Genomic DNA, 22,289 nt, shown 5'->3' with positions numbered 1-22,289 from the left:
TGCATGTCAAAAACATGTTTAAAGTGGATAAATAAGGCAGCAACATTACCATATAGAATAGCAAAAAGAAAAGAAGGAAAATAGTAGTTGCAAAACATAGGTGACAGAGGAGAATGTAAGTATCCTTAGTGATAATTACAAATTGCATCTATATAGACATACTATTAAAAGTGTCATGCAACTTGGTGATAATAAAGATAACCATAAGAACCAAATTTTATTAAGTATCAGAGGAAAAATTGTATACTGCAAAATGAAACAAAGAGAACAGTTCAGAAATAAAGATTTAAAGAAAATATAGGACAAAAAATAGCACAATGTAATATGATAAACCCTAGTGTAATCATATGTCATGTTGATAAATATAAATAGGTTAATTTCATCTTTAAAAAAAAAACAGTTTAACTCATGGAACAGAGCAAACTTGCGGTTCTCCAAACAATTTTTCCTTGCCTGTAGTCCTCACATGTATGGCTGATACCTCACAAAGTAACCTAAAAAGCCACATTTTTCGGCTCATAAATGAATGTAGGTAATATATCCTCTTTACAAATCGTGCTAACGTAGTCACGAAAATTGTCCAATTATTCCTATTTATGAATAGCTTTATTCACTACACCAGAAAAACTATATGTGGTGTCTAAAAAAAAAAGACATTATTGTCTAACACAGCTTCATGAAAATAGTTTACTTAGAGATTTATGAAATATATTTTGACTGCTTCAGTAAGCAGATAAAAATGCACAGACCTTTCATAATTGTAAAGTCACAAAACAGGCATTTTAATTTCCTGAAAACAAGAGAAAATGTTTTTATGTACAAACTGTAGGAGCTTTTTAGTGGATCATTGACTGGAGCATATACTGAGAGCAAGTTTTCCAAGACCAGAGATTAATAGTTTATGATCATGTGCAAAGATCAAAATAATGCTATAATATCATATTTCTAAGAAATCCAGAGAGTAAAATAGATTCAGTGCTCACCAATACCTTGATTGTCTTTACACTATTAGGTTCTAAAGACAGTTTATACATGGGTTTGTGTTTTAACAGATTAAAAGTTACTTGGATCACATCACTGGATTCTACACAGTATTATCAAATCCAATACATCAGTCATTCCTAGACCTTTGGCAACAATGTAAATAGTGTCTCGATTAATTTGGTTTAAAGTATGCATATATTAATAAAAATATGAAGGTAATATAAGAAAAAATACCATAAGGAATTGAAATTTCTTGTCTCTGGGAAGGGAGCTCAGGACAAGTAAAGATAAGAGGTGTTTATTTTTTCTTTTAAAAGTCTTTTAAAACTAAGAGACTGTTTCAGATATGTTCAATGATGGAAAATAAAAACTAACTTACAAAACAAAATTCAAAAAATTACAATATTTTATCCTTAATCTTGCATTCTCTGGCACATACTTGAATTAGAAGTCTGACTCCTCACCTCGTTAGCTATCTGTACATGGACACAAAATTTATCTTCTCTGTGGTTCAATTATCTTAATTATGCAATCACAATAATAATAGTGCCTACCTCAAAGGACCTCATGCTTGAGTTAATATATGTAAGTGATTTGGGCATTGTTCTGCACATCATTAAGTTCTCAATAATTATTAAAAATTTAAATGTTGATGTTTATAGTTATAGGTAATGTCTTTCTCTTATAATTATGGTTTCTAGAGAAAAAAAATACCTTGAAGACCCATTTAGAAGCCACATCTCTCTGTAATAACTTTCTTCATCTTCATGTGAAAGTGATCTCTCCAAAGACAATTTATCTGTATTTATATACTAACAGGCATAATTAGACCAGTATTGTTAAGAGAGATATGCAAGCCTAGGCGATTCAAAGGATCAGCACACCTTGTCCCTGGTGTAGGAATAGTCAAGAGCGAGATATGTTTGCAGTCTGAGAACATTTTAAAAACTTTCATTTCACTCACTATTTTTGTCCAACAAACTACAGAATGTAAAGTTTGACAATATTGTTTAGAAGATAGACTGAAAAATCATTAGGGGAAGGTGTCACAAGTTTTTTAAAAAGTGTGTTAAAGAACGCCTGGGTAGCTTAGTCGGTTAAGCATCCGACTTCAGCTCAGGTCATGATCTTGTGGTTCCTGGTTCAAGCCCTGCTTTGGGCTCTGTGGTGACAGCTCAGAGAATGGAGCCTGCTTCGGATTCTGTGTCTCCCTCTCTCTGTGCCCTCCCCTGCTTGCGCTCTGTCTTTCTGTCTCAAAACTAAATAACAAAACATTAAAATAAATAAATATGTACATACATAGTGTGTTAAAATGAGCTAGCACTGTTTCAGTATGGCCCTTACATTGATATATCGTTTCCCGATGTTAATGTAAAGACCGTTAAATCAATGTTTATAAATTAATCATATATTAATTCCATAATAAATTAATATACAGCTAATTAAGTTACTATGTTGTAAATATTGTCATTCTATGGTAATCAGAATTAATGTACATATCACATGAATGCATTATTTGATTAATCACATTTAGATAGGTTTCTGTACAATCTTTGAAAGTAGTAAAAATCTTTTTTTACATAGAAAGAGATATTTAACTAACGGAAGCAATAGAAAAGTGAGCTAAATGCAAAAGATGGGACATGACTTTAGAAAAGAAAAGACTCACCTTAATCACTATAGTGCTAATTATACTCCATGATTTAATTAGCATAGCAAAAGTAGGATAAAATATATTTTATAATTACTGTCTTGGAAATGAAAAATTGCACATTGTCCAATTTTGTCTTAGGGGACACACAAACTGGTTTAAGCTCAGTTGAAACTATTTTATAACAAAATTACTGTTTTAGACAGCCTTTTTTTCTCTCATTGAAATTAAAAAAGCAATAAGATCTATTTAAATTTCAGAATGTCTCTACTCTATATGTTGATTATCTGTACTATATATCTTTAGTAAGACTGTGTAAGAAATGCCATGATACAGCTGTCATTTCTAACAATGTTTTGTTTATATACATTTTATTGCTGTTATTGCCTGTGATGGAAAGGGCCAAACTTATTAAATTGTAATTGACTTCCAGAATGATCTATCAAAAAGTCACAACTATAACATATGTGATGAATGAAAGTTTGTTTTTGTAAAAATAGTATTTGATAATAACTCTAATTGGATTAAAGCCTGACGCAAGTGCAGTTAGAAATGGATAACCTTAGAAATGCATTATAACTTAAAGAGATTGAACTCTTTCTATAAATAGCAAAGGACAAGTGGGGATGGGAATATCTAAAACTCTCATTTTCCTAAGTAGACCGATTAGTGTTTCATAAAATATTTGTGGAAAATGGGATTAGGTCTTCCTATCAACAAGTTTGAGAAAGAACGTAATTTCAAGTCACTGAATATGATACCAAGGCCAGAAGAGGCATTACAATGATGAAAATTAAATAATTATATAAAAATAAATGTCATTTTAGAAACATTTAGGAAAAAGAAGGCCATGAGTTCTATTATTAATAGGAACTTTAATCCATATATCTTTGTTCCTTCAGCAGTTGAAAAAGTGAAATGCTTCACTCTCACTGTCTTTACCTTCTCAAGAAACTGCCTAGGAAACTTTCCCCATGTTTTAGTGCTTTGAAATTAAATATATATGTACTTAGCTATTGAATCATGTAATGTAAATTTTAAACATTATCACTTCTATTAACTTTGAATACTTAAGCATTCAGTTACAACAGTGTGAGGGTTAGGAGCGTTGACCCCCATGTAGTTGAAAATCCAAGTGTTAATTTTTGACTACCCCCAAATTTAACTACTAATAAGCTACTGTTGACTGGAAGCCTTACTGCTAACATAAACAGTCCATTAACACATATTTTGTGAGTTATGTGTATTATATACTATTTTCTTGCAACAAACTAACCTAGAGAAAAGAAAATGTTGCTGAGAAAATCATGAGAGAAAATACATTTACAGTACTGTGCTGTAAAAACTCCAAGTATAAGTGGATTCCCACACAGTTGAAACTGGTGCTGTTCAAGGATCACCCGTATATATATATTTTTTTTCTGAAAGCAGAACTCAATCTTAAGGTTAAATTCACTCTTTAATGTCTGCATGGATTTAGTGTGAAGATGTCTCCCAAAAGCTGCCTAGAAGAGAAAAATCACAGGAATAATGAATACATTATTCTGAAAAGTATCTAGATTATCTAGAATGGAGCTTAACTTTCTTCACTATTGGAATATAATCAGTATGTTAGAATGCATGGATGTGACAGAATCACACAGTAGGGTATTTACCAGGCTATATTTCCATGAGATCTAACAACACTGAAAGAAAGGCTCTGATCATTGACTACTATGAAAATTAAAATGATCTGGACCAGTATTTTTAATTGCCATACTTTTTAAACGTGACTATAAGTTTCAAAAGACTGGAACTCCTTTTTTAATGAATATAACCACTAACATTTTGTTATAGAGAGGGTGTTTTGAATGAATTAGCAATTTGCAGCATTGGGAATCTTTGCCAAATAATCAACTCAAGAATAAAACTTACTTTAATAAAGATGGCATTAAAAGACTGATTGACATTTTCCAATGGTATTAAATTTTGTTGTTTTTAATAAAGGGAAGATAAATAATAGGTTTCAAGTAGAAATACCAGCGTAACAAAGAAATAAATCAAATTAAATATTTATTCTAAATATCTGATTCTATTATCAAAATTCCCAAGGGCTTATCTAGCAGTTTTGCTGTTCTGAAAACTTTAAGTAATCTTCTGAAGCATTGGAACTTCAATAGATTTGTTAACTATGACCTGGCCCATCAGGTAGGGATGTTATTCTTACTCCATTCACCCATTTGTTTCAAACAAGGTCAGTGGGCATACCAAGACTTAGATTATAGTTCAAGTAGAGTTCCATGAATAGAAAGAACGTTTTACAAAACATTGGTTTAATATTAATTACTCTTCCAGTTGAAAAATAATAAAAATCAAAATTCAAAATAAATTAAGCAAAGTAAAAATATTGGCTAACATAAATAAGAAAACCAAAACTAGAAAGTTTCCATCTCTTGCCTCTGAAATTTTCTTTGCCATGCCTGCATTTTCTCTTATCACAAACCCATTTTCTCCACATGGCAATTTAGATGCTCTTTTACAGTCACTGATTCCCATATGCACCATTTTGTTACTCCAGGGGTAAGACACTTCCATTGATTACAAATGCAATAATCCAGGGAGAAGAATACCTTTGAATCAATTTCTCTGACCAGGATATTAATGTAATATGTTCATTTGTATGTGAATTACATAAATCAATCTGGAACAAAGAATAAGGATATTATGATTGCCAGTCCCACCCCAAACTAGCATAAAGGGAAATGTTCTGGAAAAAGAAAACAATGAATTGCTATATGAGATAGGTATTATAAGAGAAGATCAGTCATTACTTTCTACTATACTTGATAATAGAGAAACAAATAAACTTATATAGATTTAAAAATTATAGCAGCACTTTTAGGAACAGGAGCTATTCTTTATACGTTCATTCATCTGTTTCAGTCTAAACCAATGTGAGATGAAAGGTCCTATTTTTTTTAACATTATAGTGCTAGAGCTATATAATAGAATTTTTACATATTTTGTGATGTTGATATATGTGATTTATTTTAAACAAATAATAAAACTGAAAAAAATGACAGCTATTAGCAATAACCAGAGTAAACTATAATACCTCACTAGAGATTTAAAAGAAGATCTGAATATGTAAACAAGCTGAAGTTTAAATCATTATTATTTTCACTTCTTAAATATACAGATTAAGTATTATAAATATGTAATTTTCTGCATCAATGTGAAATACCCAAAGGAGTATTTTTTGAAAGTAGGATAATGACTAACTGATATGTCAAAAAAAATTCTAAAGAATATTAGAAATGACTCTGAGAAATAGGGCAAAAATGTTATTTCTACTACATCTACAAAAAACATTCTTATTGGGGCGCCTGGGTGGCGCAGTCGGTTAAGCGTCCGACTTCAGCCAGGTCACGATCTCGCGGTCCGTGAGTTCGAGCCCCGCGTCAGGCTCTGGGCTGATGGCTCGGAGCCTGGAGCCTGTTTCCGATTCTGTGTCTCCCTCTCTCTCTGCCCCTCCCCCGTTCATGCTCTGTCTCTCTCTGTCCCAAAAATAAATAAAAAATGTTGAAAAAAAAATTAAAAAAAAAAAACAAACATTCTTACTACTAACTCTCATGAAAATATATGTAGATAATTAATCAAAATAGATTTTAGAAATAAAGATAGCCACTACTAAGTTGAATAGGAAAAATCAAAACAAAAATCCTTCCTTCTTTCCTATTATTGTAGATCAAAGGGCCTTGCTTCTAGCAAAAGCTACTCTCTCCTCTTGTAAACTAGATCTCATACTCCCTTTTTTGAAGAATTGCTCTAGCAGTACTCCATACGTGTCCTGAAGCATCAGTTTTTTTCAATTAAGACATAGACCAAGTGTTCACAGTTGCCCATTTCACAGGTTCACAGTTACCCACTGCTTCGTTTTGACCAAACTTTAGGTTGTCTCTTTCCTACAGGCTTCTGGACTCTTCTCCAAACCTGAGAAAGCAAAAAAACAAAAAAACAAAATCAAACAAACAAACAAACAAACAACAACAACAACAACAATATATATATATATATATATATATATATGTTATGAGGGGACATATCCTATATATATATATATATATAGGATATGTCCCCTCATAAGGTTCTCCCCTAAGAATTAGCTGACGACAGGGAAACCCTTTTCCTGTCAGATAGTGTTACCGAACTTTTTACCTCAATACCCCGGGTTCGTTGTCTCGTTGCTTTGAAGAATGAAGAGGTGGACACAGAATAAAATGAGCAGCAGGCAAAAGTTTATTAGAGTATAAGATCAGAAAATAAGAATAGTACGAAAACTCTCTTTACAGAGAGGGGAGGCATTCAAAAGTGAATGCCTGCAACTATAGGCAAGGGACTTTGTTTTATAGGGTTTTTGTTGGCACCTTTCCTTCACCCTTGTCCCTTCTCAGCTTCTACCCTTATTGGCTAGGTAACTCTAAATGCCTAGTCATTCCTTTTTGACTGGTTCGTTTCCATCATATGAGGAGTGGTCTATGGCCATAGTATTCCTTGTGGGTCATACGTTTTATGGTCTACTTATTTTTAGTGAGGTCTTCTGTCAAATTCATGAGGGAAACCTGAGGGAGGATAGGTAGTGTCTGTCACATTCTCAAGAGGAACTTGATGCCTGAGGGAGTTTGTTAGAGGTTAGATGTTCCCAAAAGAAATGTTTTCAAAAAGTGTTTTTCCCCACCCAGGGACTTTCAAGCCTTAGTCTCTCCCTTTGCCTACTGAATCCTATCTTTCCCTGTCATATGAGCACTGGTCCCCATGCTGGTCCAGCTTCCCCTCAAAGATTCTCCTTATCTCAGTTTACTACCTCCTTTACCTCATAAACAAAAATTCTCTGAGATGATTGCAGATTTCTGAAATTAGGGTGCTCTCCCTATTATTATAGTAGCTTTTTTCCCCTGACAGTTATGTTTTCTTTATATATATATATATATATATATATATATATACACACACACACATATACACATATATATGTATATTTTCTTTATATACATATGTTTATATATATATATATATATATATATATATATACACACATACACATGTACACATACATACATAATTTGTTGTCAAATTAGCTAACATGCAGTGTATACAGTGTGCTCTTGGTTTCGGGGATAGATTCCCATGATTCATTGCTTACATACAATACCCAGCGCTCATCCCAACAAGTACCCTCCTCAATGCCCATCACTCACTTACCCCCATCCCATGTCTACCCCATCAACCCTCAGTTTGGTCTCTGTATTTAAGAGTCTCTTATGGTTTGCCTCCCCCAGTTGGAAACTATTTTTTTCCCCTTTCCTTCCCCCATGGTCTTCTGTTAAGTTCCTCAAGCTCCATATATGAGTGAAAACATGGTATCTGTATTTCTCTGACTGACTTATTTTACTTAGCAGAATACCCTCCAGATCCATCCATGTTGTTGCAAATGGCAGGATTTTATTCTTTCTCATTGCCAAGTAGTATTCCATTGTACATATAAACCACATCTTCTTTATCAATTCATCAGTTGATCTTTATCAGTTCATCCATAATTTGGCTATTGTTGAAAGAGCTGCTATAAACATTGGGGCACATGTGCCCCTATGAATCAGCACTCCTGTATCCTTTGGATAAATTCCTAGTAGCATTATTGCTGGGTCTTAGGGTAGTTATGTATTTAATGTTTTGAGGAACCTCCACACTAGTTTTTCAATCTAATTAAAATGTTTTCCTAGCTAGATTCCACATTTGTTTTTATTTGACAACGTATGCTATTATTCAACCCATTTTTAAAATTTTTTTAATGTTTATTTATTTTTGAGAGAGAGACAGAGTGTGAGTGGGGGTAGAGTAGAGAGAGAGGGAGACATAGAATCTGAAGCAGGCTCCAGGCTCTGAGCTGTCAGCACAGAGCCCAACATGGGACTTAAACTTATGAACCCCAAAAGATGAGGACCTGAGCCAAGGTCTGATGCTTAACTGACTGAGCCACTCAGACGCTCCTTCAACCCATTTTTAAAGAATTCTGTCTTAACACTAAAATCAGTCTAGCTCCTGCACCAGCTCTCTTTTCAAAATAAAACTCTTTATAATGACATGTTTCTTCTTCCATTTAAAATGAAATTCCTTTATTTTCAATATCTCCAGTATCACTCTTTCCACACTGTCTACCCCTTCACAAATATCAACCGTTCCAACATCCACATATGAACACAAACTAGGTATTTTTTCAAAATTCTGTGCCATATACAATATGTATTCCTTAACCACTTAATATGTACAACACTGAGTCTTTTCTTTATTTAATTTCTGTATATATTTTTATATGTCATTGATGAAGGTTTTTAGTTCTGTTTCTGTTTGTTTTTTGTTTTTGCTTTTTTTTTTGTACTATGTTCTTAACATCATTTTTTCCCCATTGGTTTTGCAATTTTTATTGCACAATTTTGTATGGAATGGTGTTTTTTATAGATACAGATTTTAACCTGAAAATCAACAGCTATAATAATGCTTACTTGGGACTAAAGAATTGCAATTCAGGGAGCACAGATTCTAGTAGAAACCCAAGTAGTATTCTGCTTGTAGGAGGAAAGCAGAGGGTTTTCTGGGGTAAAAGAAGGGTACAATTACATGATTTGAAGAGAAGGGAAATTTTTTTCTATGGTTGTTAACAAGATAAGCCAACCTGGATCATACATTGACTGACTACTGATTCTGTCTTTAGAAAGTCCACAACCATCAATCTCATGATCAGGATGTCCATTCCCCCTCTGACTTCTCAGCCAGTTGTTTAAAATAATTGCCATATTGCCCATTCTGAAAGTTTTGGCCCACTTCAAGCAGAGACTAGTTAAGGGAGTAGCTCTGCATTGATCTCTTCAACTTTATTTTATAATGGCTTCAGTCAAGTCAGTTTTTCACAAATGTATATATCTCTTCACAGTGGGACTGGCTGTACACACACACACGCACACAAGTTATTTCAGTATATAGATATATGAATCTTTTCAATTCTGGAAAAAATTAATTATCAATTTATTTCAAGAAGAGTCCTATTATGTTTTTGTTTTCTCTTTTTAGAGAAATATATCCAGGAAGTTAAAGTTAAACAACTATCTCTCTGAAAAATAAAAATTAATTAGTGATAATCAAATGCAAACAAAATTTAAAAAAGAATTTGAACATTGTAGTAAGTACCATTGAAAATTTTATAATCTTTGTAAAGTAATCTGTAAAAATACTCTAAGAAATGTAAATAGTTTATTTAAAGTTGAATAGAATTCCTTCTGGGAATTTAACCTATGATATTATAATGCATATGACTTATTTAACACATTCATTATGCATCAAATGTGATTTGATATTTTAAATATAATACCTACCATCCAGGAAAGGTCTTCAATTTTGAGCTTAAGTGATACTTTTAAGCAGGGAAATGTTTCCAAGGTCATACAGCTAGTCAAGAACGGAGAACTTAAGCTTAGATTTGTTTAATTTCATTGCTTATTCTTTTCCTCCCTTTGTGACTACACCATGTTTTATTTAAAGGTTTGATTCAAATACTCAAATGGTATATTTTATTACAATGTTTTCTGTAATATTAAAAATCAGAAAAGCTGAACATCTAATATTACAGAAATAACTTGATAAATTTTTAAATATTAAAATGGCTTCTAAGATTATACCTTGTGCACACAGTATAGAAATCTTAAAATTGTTTATGCTACAGTAAAGATAAAGATGGAAATATTATTAGCTTTACCCTACAGACTCTACTGAAGCATAAAATCATTAAACAAATTGCAAATGTAAAAAGCTACAAATAGTTGGTACTATAGAAGATTTTAAAACCAGTATTGTGAGGGAAGGGATTCATTTTTTAAGACCAATAACCTGGAAGTTGGCCTTTGCAAAGCTCCATGGAAACCAGCCAGAGCTGACTTCTTAAAGCAAGGAAACCTGATAAAGGTTTGAGGTAGAGAATAAACTCACCCACTCACCGTGTCATAAGAGATATCATCACAAATGTAGACTTTCCCATTCCCCATCACATTCTAAGGAGTCATAGAAATCTAGCAGGGGTGGCTGTCGTATTCCTGGAGAGGGACTCTGAATTTTGGACCAAGTGACTTTTAAGATGCTAGTGATTATATTATAATGCTTGTTTTACATGTGCATTTGTGTGTGTGTGTGTGTGTGTGTGTTAATATATATTAATATATAATATAGTTAATATTTGTAGTATTTTTACCTTAAATAAAAATTCTTCTCAAAAGGGTTAATGTTTGAATAACTATAATAGAGAGATGATAAACTGAGGTTAGTCGTAATTGCCTTGGAAATATAACTGAAATTCTCCTTCACTATGGACACATGCAAATGCACAAAATAAGATTTGGATTATATATCAGAGTTTAAATTATGCTTTAGTCTGAACTTTTAAAGTGAAATTATTTTGAAACAGAATTATTTTAGAACTGATTTCTTATTAATTCATATATTACAGTTCATATGTTAAAATTTTAAAATTAGTTTAAATTTCATAGACTACACATGGTAAGGCCTGCTAGTATTTAAATTTAATACCAAAATAATTCTTGTCAAATATGCAGCCTGGTAGAAAGGAATGCAGATGGCTTTATATGAAAATCTGTGTCATTAGAGAGATGTTCCAGATTGACAGTGAAATGTGTTGATAGAGTCATAACCAGAGTCGACTAACTTTACTGAAAAACCAGGAAAATGATGGTAGTTAGGCTGAGGACTGAGAAGAACTTTCATTATTTATTAACTTTTTTTGGCATAGGGTGTTAATGAGTGACAGCTTTTTGCATATACGAATGTGCAAGAACACACATAAGCATGTATGTTTTATCACTACAGAAAGAAGAAACATTTATGACTCCTTTACAGTTATGAATGATTTATTTAACTTGTCCTTGCTTCTAAGACATGAGCATTTCCCCTAATCCTAAAACGGTATTGATATCCCAGAGATTGCAGCTTATCATGTTCAAAAGTGTAATAATAACTCTGGGTATTTTGGGGGATTAAGTTGTATGACAACTATAAATTAACCTCAGGGCTAGATTGTGGCATCAGTTTTCTCCTAATAAGTTTGATGTTTGTTGCTATTTTGAGTCAAGGATATTTGGAATTGAAACTCAATTGCGTCCTTTTCTAATTATATGTAAACATGATGAGAGTTTTGTCTGGACAAAGGTAGAAGCATCAACAACAACAATACAACAGCATCAATAGCAAAAACTGGATGAAATCTATGAAATAAATATTTTCACACATTGGGAAAATGTTGTTTATATTCTGAAATCAATGAGAGGAATAATCAAACAAGGTGAATTTTACAAACACCCTGTCTTTCTTACTGGAAGCCTTCTCCAAATCGCAGCGCACAGGTGGGGAAATGTGCAAAACAGGGAAGATTTCTGACTAGATACAGAAGTCAAAATGCAAGGATGCTAAGGTGTCCAGAACCAGCAGGCAGAATACTGGACAGAAGGGAACTACTCCGAGAAATGGCTTGAAAGATCTTTGTAGAGAATCACTTGAGTCGTTGGCTGAATACTGACTGTACAGGTATAAGGCAAGATTCTTGGAGGGTACCAGAAACAGCTACTGAGCAAAGATAACAACTAAGGAGCTATCATCTGAAGAATCAATTCCCAGATGACACCCAGAACAGGAACAATCAAGTTCTGATCAGCCAGGGTGGAGAGGTTTTGATGATAACTGAAATTTTCAGTAGAAACCTGAGAAAGCTCATATAAATAATGGTACAAATCGGTCTTAATGTTAAATCTAATCTGTCCAGTCTTTGGAGTTTTCCAATATAAGATTCAATCATCTGCAAACAGATAGTTTTTCTTTTTCCTTTCCTGTTTGGATGCCTTTTATTTCTTTATTAGAAATAATAAGTACAATGAGGTTAAAGGGTACAAAATCAACATATAAAAATCAATTCTGTGGGTGCCTGTATGGCTCAGTCAGTTAAGTCTCTGACTTGATCTTGGCTCAGGTCATGATTAGTGAGATTAGCCTCGCAATTGAGCTCTGCACTGACAGCGTGGAGCCTGCTTGAGATTCTCTCAAAAAAATACATAAACTTAAAAAAATCAATTATGTTTGTACATAATAACAATAGAAATTAAGAGACAATCCTATTTACAATAGCATCAGAAAGAATAAAATGTTTAGGAGTAAATTTAACAAAGGAGGTTGAAAGACTTGTATGATGAAAACTACAAAATGCTGATGAAAGAAATTAAAGAAAACCCAATTACATGGAAACTTATTACATGTTCATGAATTGAAAGACTCAGTATTGTTAAAATGCCTGTACTACATAAAGCTTTCTACAAATTCAGTGTAATCTCTGTCAAATTCACAATGACATTTTTTACAGAACAAATAAAAAAACCCTAAGTCCATATGGAATTACAAAGGACCCTGGATAGCCAAAACAATCTTGAGAAAAAGGACTTAGATAGAAGCATCATATAACCTCATTTCAAAATACATTTTAAGACTATAGGAATCAAAACAGTATGGTATTGTCATAAACACAGATACATAGACCAATAGAACACAATAGAGAGCCCCAAATAAATGCATGCATATACAGCTAACTGATCTTTGACAAGGATGCCAAGAATACACAATAGAGAAAGGATAGTCTTCAACAAATGGTGTTAGGAAAACTGGATATCCACCTGAAAAATAATGAAATTGGATGCTTATCATACATCATATACAAAAGTCAATTCAGAATGGATTAAAGGCTCACACATAAAAACTGAAACTGGATATCTTAGGAAAAAAACACAGGGATAAGCTTTATGACACTGGTCATAGCACTGGCTTTTGTGTATATCACCAAAAGCACAGGCAAGAACAACAAAAGTTAGAAAAGTGGGACTACATCAAAATAAAATATTTCTGCTGCAGAGAAAAGGAAATAATCAACATAATGAAATGTAACTGACATAATAGGAGAGAATATTTGCAAACTATGTATCTGGTAAGGGTTTAATATCCAAAATATATAAGGGACTCCTATATGCAATAATAAAAAAAATAATAATTCAATTAAAATGGGTAAAAGACTTGAATAGACAATTCTCCCAAGAAGACATACAAATGGCCCAAAGGTATGTAAAATGATGCTCAACATAACTAATCATTAGGGGAATACACATCAAAATCACAATGAGACATCATTTTACACCTGTTAGGATAGCTAATTATATTATTATTTGTTAAGTGTTAGCAAGAATGTGGAGAAAATGAAACCCTTATATACTATTGGTGGAAATGTAAAATGTTATTGATATAGGTGAATTTGCTTCTGCCATTTTGATTTCTGTCTTTTCTGTGTGTCATGTCTATTTTATTCCTCTCTTCTTCCTCTCTTCTATGTTTTCTTAAAAGAATAATTACTAGTATAATGTTTTAATTCCTTGAATTATATTTATACTATATTTGTTTGAATCTTTTTCTTAGTGATTGGTTGATTTTTGGTTTAATAGATACTTCTTAATTTATCAGATTATGTTTTAGATCTATACTAACATAACCAGTATAATGTAGAAATGTTATTCCTACATGGCTGTATCCCCTCTTTCCTTTTTGTCATACTAATATTATTATGTGTCTTCTAAATTTCCTGCAAACTCAAAACCATATTTTTATAATTGTTACTTTATATCATTTTATGTCATTCAAGACACATTAGAAAAGATGCTTTGTTATATTAGCTTTCTTACTTACTCTTCTCTGTTTCTGTTAATTGCTTCCTGTATAATTCAGTCACCATCTGTTGTATTTCCTTATTCTAATAGTTTTCAAATCCATGGTATTTGTGCTTTGTTATTTGACAATAACAATTATCAAGTTTTGTTATTATTTGACAACTTGTTATTGTCAAATATATTACATGTCTATATATTATAGACCCAACAATATAATTATATACATACTAATTTTTACAATTTTTTGAATCCGTTAAAGAAAGAAAGAAGTATACATTTATACTGTCTTCTTTAATTACCTAATTTTATTTACCACTGTTCTGTTGCTTTTTTTTTTCCATATGGAATTACTTGATAGTCTTAAATCACTTTATTTGTCCAAAAGAATTTTGTATGGTATTTTTTGTAAGTCACATCAGCTGGCAAAAAGTTCTGAGGATGTCTTTATTTTGTCTTCATTTTTGAAATATAGTTTTCCAGGATATAAGATTTTTGGTTGACAATTTGTTTTTTATACTTTGTATGTGTCAACTCACAACCTTCTTGCCTCCATTCTTTGGTGTGTGTGTGTTTGTGTGTGTGTGTTGTTTTGTTTTGTTTGTTTTGTTTTTTGTTTTTTGTTTTTTGTTAGAGAGAGAGCGTAATCAGGGTAAGGGCAGAGAGAAAGAGGGAGAGAGAGAGAATCCCAAACATGTTCTGTGCTGTCAGCATAGAGCCCGAGGCCGGGCTTGATTACAGGAACCCAGAGATCATGACCTGAGCTGAAATCAAGAGTTGGACGCTTAACTGACTAAACCACCCATGTGCCCCAGCCTCCATTATTTCTGATGAGGTGTCAGTTATTAACTTTATTGGGTTTCCTTGTATATGATCAGTCATTTTTTTATTTGATGCTTTTTTAAAGTTTATTTATTTTGAAAAGAGAGAGAACAAGCGAGCAGGAGAGGGGCAGGGTGGAGAGAGAGAGAGAGAATGAGAGAGAGAGAGAGAGAGAGAGAGAGAGAGAGAGAGAGAATATCCCAAGCAGGCTCTATGCCATTAGCACAGAGCTCCCACAGGGCTTGAATTCAGGAACTGTGAGATTGTGACCTGAGCTGAAACCAAGAGTCAGATGTTCAACTGACTGAGCCACCCAGACATCTTTTTACTTGATACTTCTAAGATTTTGCCTTTCTCTTTAAGCAGTTTTTCCCCTATAATAAATCTAGATATGGATTTCTGTGCCTTCTTAGAGATCATTGAGCTACTTGGTATTTTTTAAAAAAATTTGTTAATGTTTATTTATTTTGAGAAAGAGACAGACAGAGCATGAGTGGGGAAGGGGAAGAGAGGTACTGAGACACAGAATCTGAAGCAGGTTCCAGGCTCCAAGCTGTCAGGACAGAGCCTTATGGCAGGGCTTGAACCCATGAGTCATGAGATCATGAGCTGAGCCAAAGTTGAACATTCAACCGGCTCAACCACCCAGGTGCCCTGAGCTACTTCAGTATTAGATTTAATGTTTTTAATCAGATTTATAAGTTTTCAACCATTATATCTTTGAATATTTTTTTTGGTTCCTTACACTGTCTTCTTTTTTCCTGGAACTCCAGTTAAACTTATGTTACTGTGCTTAATGAAACTCCGCATTTCTCAAAGGTTCTGTTCAGTTTTCTTAATTTATTTTTCCATTTGATTCTGAGACGCATGGGGGCACCTGGGTGGTTCAGTTGGTTTAGCGTCTGGCTTCCGCTCAGTTCATAATCTTGCAGTTCATGAGTTCAAACCCCATATTGGGCTCTGTGCAGATAGCTCAGAGCATGGATCCTGCTTCAGATTCTGTGTCTCCCTCTGTCTCTGCCCCTCCCCCATGTCTCTCTTAAAAATACATAAACATTAAAAAAATTTAAAAATATATATGATTCTGAGATGCATGATTTCTATTAATCGATCTTCAAGTTTGATGATCCTTCCACTAGCTCAGTTTTACTATTTAGCATCTCTAGTATTTTTTTAATTGTGCTTTTTGTGTTATTCCACTCCAAAATTTCATGGTAGCTCTTTTTTTATCTTTATATCTTTATTAATATGCTTTATTTGGTTGCACATTGTCATTGTGCCATTCTTTACTTTTTAAGTATGACTCCTTTTAGTTCTTTTAGCTTAATTATAATAGCTTCTTTAAGGTAATCATTCATCTTCTAAGTATGACATATAGGTACTCTCAATGGCAATTATTTTTGCCTGTTTTTTTCTTGTGTATGGCTTACACTTTCCACTTTTGCTGCATTTGTCATAAAAGTTTTGTTGACAGTCAAACGCTTTAATTATACTTTGTAACAATTCTGGATTGTTCTCTATTGCCTTTGTTCTTGCCTACATTGACCTAAAGTAGAGGTTTATCATGCTGAGCTATGGAGGAAAACAACAGGTCTTGTCTCAAAGGATACAGACACTGGCCTATCTTATCCACATGTAATAGATTTTCTTGAATAAATATTTCTTCATTTGTTGTATCACAATAAGAAAATTCTCAAAAAATTTAATTAGATTTTTATTCTATTCACATGTATTATGGTTGTTTCCTTGGAGAGATATTCCATGCAGTTTATCATGATATCAATCTAGAAGTCATTCTCAGATAAAATATTTTTAATATGTTAATACCATCCACCTGAAAACAGGAATTTTTCTTTTTGAGACTAACAAACTGATCTAAAATTTATGTATAAAATTCTAGAAACAAGTAGAGTAGCAAACAGGAAATGAAAGAACTTTTTTTAGGAAAAAAAAGGGTAAGTTGGAAGAATTACATTAGTTAATTTCAAGACTTTCAAAGAAGTTGCAGTACTCAAGGTGGCATGTTTTTGGCATAAGCATAGATGCATATTAATGAAAGATAGTATGTAGCAATAGAACCACAATGTACAAACAATAGATAATTCATGGATACACCAAGGTAAATATTTTCAACAAAACCACTAGAACAAATTAACACCCATACGGAAAAAAAAGTGAATGTCAATTTTTATTTCACAATACACAAAAATTGTTTTTAAATTCCCATAGATCTCAATGTACATACTAAAATCATATACCTTCTAGAATACTACATAGGAAAAAATCTTAAGTAATTTAGTATAAGCAAAGATCATGACGAATCACACACACACACACACACACACACACACACACACACACACACACAAGAAAAATCTGTTCTTTGAAAGACACTTAAAAAATGTAAAGGTACATTATACATTTGGTTTTTTGGTGTCTTAAAATTAGGTTATAATTATTCTCTATATATTCTAGAACCAAACTTTTTTTAGATATATCTATTTTCAATGTTTTCTGATAGTCTGTGTGATAAATTATTCAAATAGTACATGTACTTTCTCAAAATTAAAATCTGTTTTTCTAAAGGTGTTCATAAAAGTACTTGAACCTGGAGTATATTAAGAATCCTTAATCTCAGAGCAGACAAAAGAAAATACCAAAATAGATACTCTACACCCTGAATGTGGATGTTTATAAACAATATTAGCTCCAAACTGGAGAAGTAAAACCAAATACCATCAATTTATGAAGAAATAAATTTCCACATATTTATAATATGAAGTACTACTAAGCAATAAAAGAAAACAAACTGCATACATTCAACAATGTGGATGAATCTCCACAGCATTGTGCTGAGTCAAAGAATCCTTATATAAAGTAACACATGTTGTTTTATTCCATTTATATGAAGTTTTAGAATCGTCAAAATTATTCTGCACTGACAGAGAACAGATTCGTGGTTGCCTAGGGCTGAGGATGTGGGAGATTGACTGCAAAAGAAACTTTTTGTAGTGATGAAAATATTCTGCATGTTCTGATGGCTAAATGTTATTTATCAAATGCATTTGTCAAAACTCATAGGACTCTATAATTAAAATTAGTTACTTTATGTTATATAAATTAGATCACAATGATGATGATTCATAAAGTAAAACAAAAAAATGAAAAAACAAAAAAGGTTTATAGGATCAATCAGAGAGAAAACAGAAGTTACTGAATGCCTAACCATATCAACATTTGATCACTATGGTTAGAAATCATAGATAAAAGAAAAGGATCATATAATTTAGTCTGAAGAATTGAATATACACTTAGGAATGTAAATGTTTAAGAACACTTACGAAAACACTAAAAAAATCTAATACTAAACTTATATCAAATAAAGAAGTCATGTGATCCCTGATGTGTTATATAGACTCTTAGATTTCTCCTCTCCCTTTCTCCAAATATACCTCAAAATTAATAATTACAAGAGACTCTGTAATTTCAGTGTTTTTAAAAATGTGAAATACTGAAATAGAAAAGTCATTCTAAACAACTTTCAGGAGATACAGTTATTCACATTTTTATATAATTCAAAATGTTACCTTAAGTAATATATGTCAGTTGTATTAAGCATATTGACTTAAACATACATCGTTATTTCAAAATGTTTCTCAAGCTATATCAAACTATTACGATGAAGCATGTCCTTCTGAAAAGTAAATCAAAATGATTAGTCTATATTTAAAAAATATTGTTCCATTAATTTTGGTTATAGATTATAAGAATGCAATTATTTGTTTTTAGTTTGGATGATTTCTAGAATTCAAAGACCCAGGGATGAATTTGTCAAATTAAATATCTTAAGAATTGGGGCACCTGGGTGGCTCAGTTGGTTATGCATCTGACTCTTGATATCAGCTCAGGTCATGATCTTGTGGTATGTGAGATCAAGTTCTGTGTGGGGCTCTGAGCTGATAGCATGGAGCCTGCTTGGGATTCTCTTTGTCCCTCTCCCTCAGGCCCTCTCACTCTCTGCCCCTCCCTCACTTGTGCTCTCTCTCCTTCTCTCTCTCTCAAAATAATAAACCTAAAAAAAAAAAAAAAAAAGAATTAAATGTTATTTTTTCAGTGAAGAATATAAGAAAGAAAGTATATTTTTCCAGGTGCAGCTGGGTGGCTCAGCATCCAACTTTTGATTTCCTTTCAGGTCATGATCTCACAGTTTGTGAGATCCAGTTCTGCTTTGGGCTCCACGTAGTGTGGAGCCTCCTTAGGATTCTCTTTCTCCCCCTCCCCTGCTTGCACATGCTCTTTCTCTCTAAAAATAATGAATAAACATTAAATAGTATATATATATATTTTTTTTTTCCAGTCAAGTGAGATGAATTTCAAAATTGAATCACATTTACTACTGTTTATTATGGCAGTCTTTTTTATATTTTTGAAGCTCATTATTTTAAAGCTTCTGGTAGTTTATCCAATCAAATGTCCTCAATTTTTTTCTTATAGGTATAATAAAATACATAGTGATTTCTTTAAAAAATAAAAAAAAAGTATAAGAACATAAGGTACATTTGCCCTTGCATTCCAAATAAGTGTTTCTTTAAAAAGTATATTTTAAAGATATTTAGGCTTTGAGAATAATTAACTTGCCTTAAATGGAAACACTAACTTCAAGAGGGTTCTTTTGCAATCTCCACAGCTGTCTTCCCAACACTGAATACATAAATATCATTCTGGCACTATGGCATACATATAATGGCATCAACATACTGCGTTATGACTAGCAATATTATTCATGATCTTTTGCAATTAGTTGTGCTTAAAATGAAGACAGCTGTTAAAGTGGAATCTTTTATCATATGCATGTATTATTAAATTTGCTTCAAAATGGCAATAAAACTGTGAGTGATTTCCAGAGCAGAAGAGCTTCTTAAGAAAATAAACAAATATAGAAAAAGCAAGCATTTATTGAGCACTTTCTCTTAGCCAGACATTTTGCTAAGTATATTATAATAAATTACCTCTAATCCTCACAACAATATTTCAAGTGAGATATTTTCTGCCTTTTAGAGAGAAGAATACTGAAGTGTTAAAATGAAAATGATTTTCCCCATTTTAAACATCTAGTGGTTAACAAGACAAAGATGTGTCTCCAGGTTAGTATGACTCCAGTATTTGGTCAAGGCCCAACATCTCTTCATCCTCACTTCTTATTTCTTCATGATGGCTTGAGTGCTTAAAACTAAAAACTGAGAAAGGAAAAAAGAGTCAAGCAAATTATGGATGCTACATTATTGGAGAAAAAATGGTGAAGACATTGGTGAGATTTTTGAATCTTACCAAAACCTGTTACTGTCTTCTATTATTCTTTTAGAAAATAAAGGAAAAAAATATGTAGATTTAAAATTTTGAGTTGAGTACTGAGGAATGAAGAAATTAATGTGTCTACTGGGTGAGTGAAGAAAAAATTAATCATTTTTGCCAACTGTCTAAGAAATCATGACTGGAGGAAAATAAACTGAATAGTGAAGACATCAAACAGGATTCAGAAAATTTAGTGACACATTGCAAGAGCTAGGTAATAAGTGGTGGTGTAAGCAAATAGTTTTGCAACAAAAATACTTCATGTTAAAAGTGTGTGATAGAAGGGGCGCCTGGGTGGCTCAGTCAGTTAAGCATCTGACTCTTGATTTTGGTTCAGGTCATGATCTTGCAGTTTGTGGGATCAAGCCGCACATCAGACTCTGGGCTGATAGTGCAGAGCCTGCTTGGGATTCTCTCTCTCTCCCTCTTTCTCTGCTCTTCCACAGCTCTCTCTCTCCCTCTCTCTTTCTCTCTCTCCCTCTCTCTCTCTTTCCTTCCCTCTCCCTCTCTGCAAATAAATAAACTTTAAAATGAACATTGAAAAAAGTATATGAAAGAAGTATAAAATAGGAACTGCATTGCAAGAAAATAGAATTTCAAACATTCAGGTGAATACCAAGATTAGATAGTGGATTTGATATTCATGTATTTTGGAGGATAAGATTTGTGCAACAGCTTCAAACCTTTTAGTTTGGTTTCTGTCAGTTACTTATAACCTACTTAATACTGTCAGCAAAATAATTTTTAAAACTATTTTAGCAATAATTTGAAAAAATTTCCAGTATTGACTTCTGAACACTTCACAAAGCTTAAATTGTGATACAAATGTGGCTATTTCAATTCAAATTCAAATACATTGAATTACAAATTCCAAGTCATTTCATTCTAATAGTCATTGTAAAAATACCATTCCTCCTATTCTCTAACTCAGAAGAGAATAGTATTGGGTTTTCTATATGAATCATGAAAATTCCTAGAATACCTATAATTCGAGGTTAATTGCTATGATTTTTTACTGTCCTGGGATAGGGAATACCAGTTAGGATGTCAGTTGCTCTTTAAAACAGCATTACATTTAAGTTATCAGTAAAATATATAACATACAATATATGTGTTAATTGCTGGCTTGTGTTATCAGCAAGGCAGAATTCTAGTCAACAGATTATTAGTTATTAAATTTGAGGGGAGTCAAAAATTATACACAGATTTTTGACTGTATGATAAGTCAGCACTCATAAGCATCACATTGTTCAAGAGTTAACAATGAAAGAAATGGATAGCCATTAAATATTCCAGGACTGAAACATAGACTCATTTATAAAGGAGTCTAGGCTAAAAATTTTAACTCCCTCAGAAGGAAATCCAAAAAGAAAAATAAATGCAAGCCATCAGGTTTTATATATTGGTTTTAGAAATGGTGGTGACTCCAATTAAAAGTTCTGGTAGCCATAATGTGAGGGAGTAAACAAATTGCCAGTTGGCGACTGACAGTGAAAGTCAAGTTTGTTGAAAGCACTACTTCTTGCAGACTAGTGTAGAGAAAATGTGTTTCCAGAATAACAGCAGTGACCAAGTAACAGTCTATGGTTTTGGAAGAAATAGAAGCAGAAACATCAAGGGAAGAAAGTGAGGACATGCGTCAACATTGCCCGTGTCAAACCATTACTCAGTTTTAAAACCACTAGGAATAT

This window comes from Neofelis nebulosa, chromosome 1, assembly GCF_028018385.1.
Source record: "Neofelis nebulosa isolate mNeoNeb1 chromosome 1, mNeoNeb1.pri, whole genome shotgun sequence".
In the NCBI taxonomy this organism is placed as follows: Eukaryota; Metazoa; Chordata; class Mammalia; order Carnivora; family Felidae; genus Neofelis; species Neofelis nebulosa.
This window is presented reverse-complemented; position numbering follows the sequence as displayed.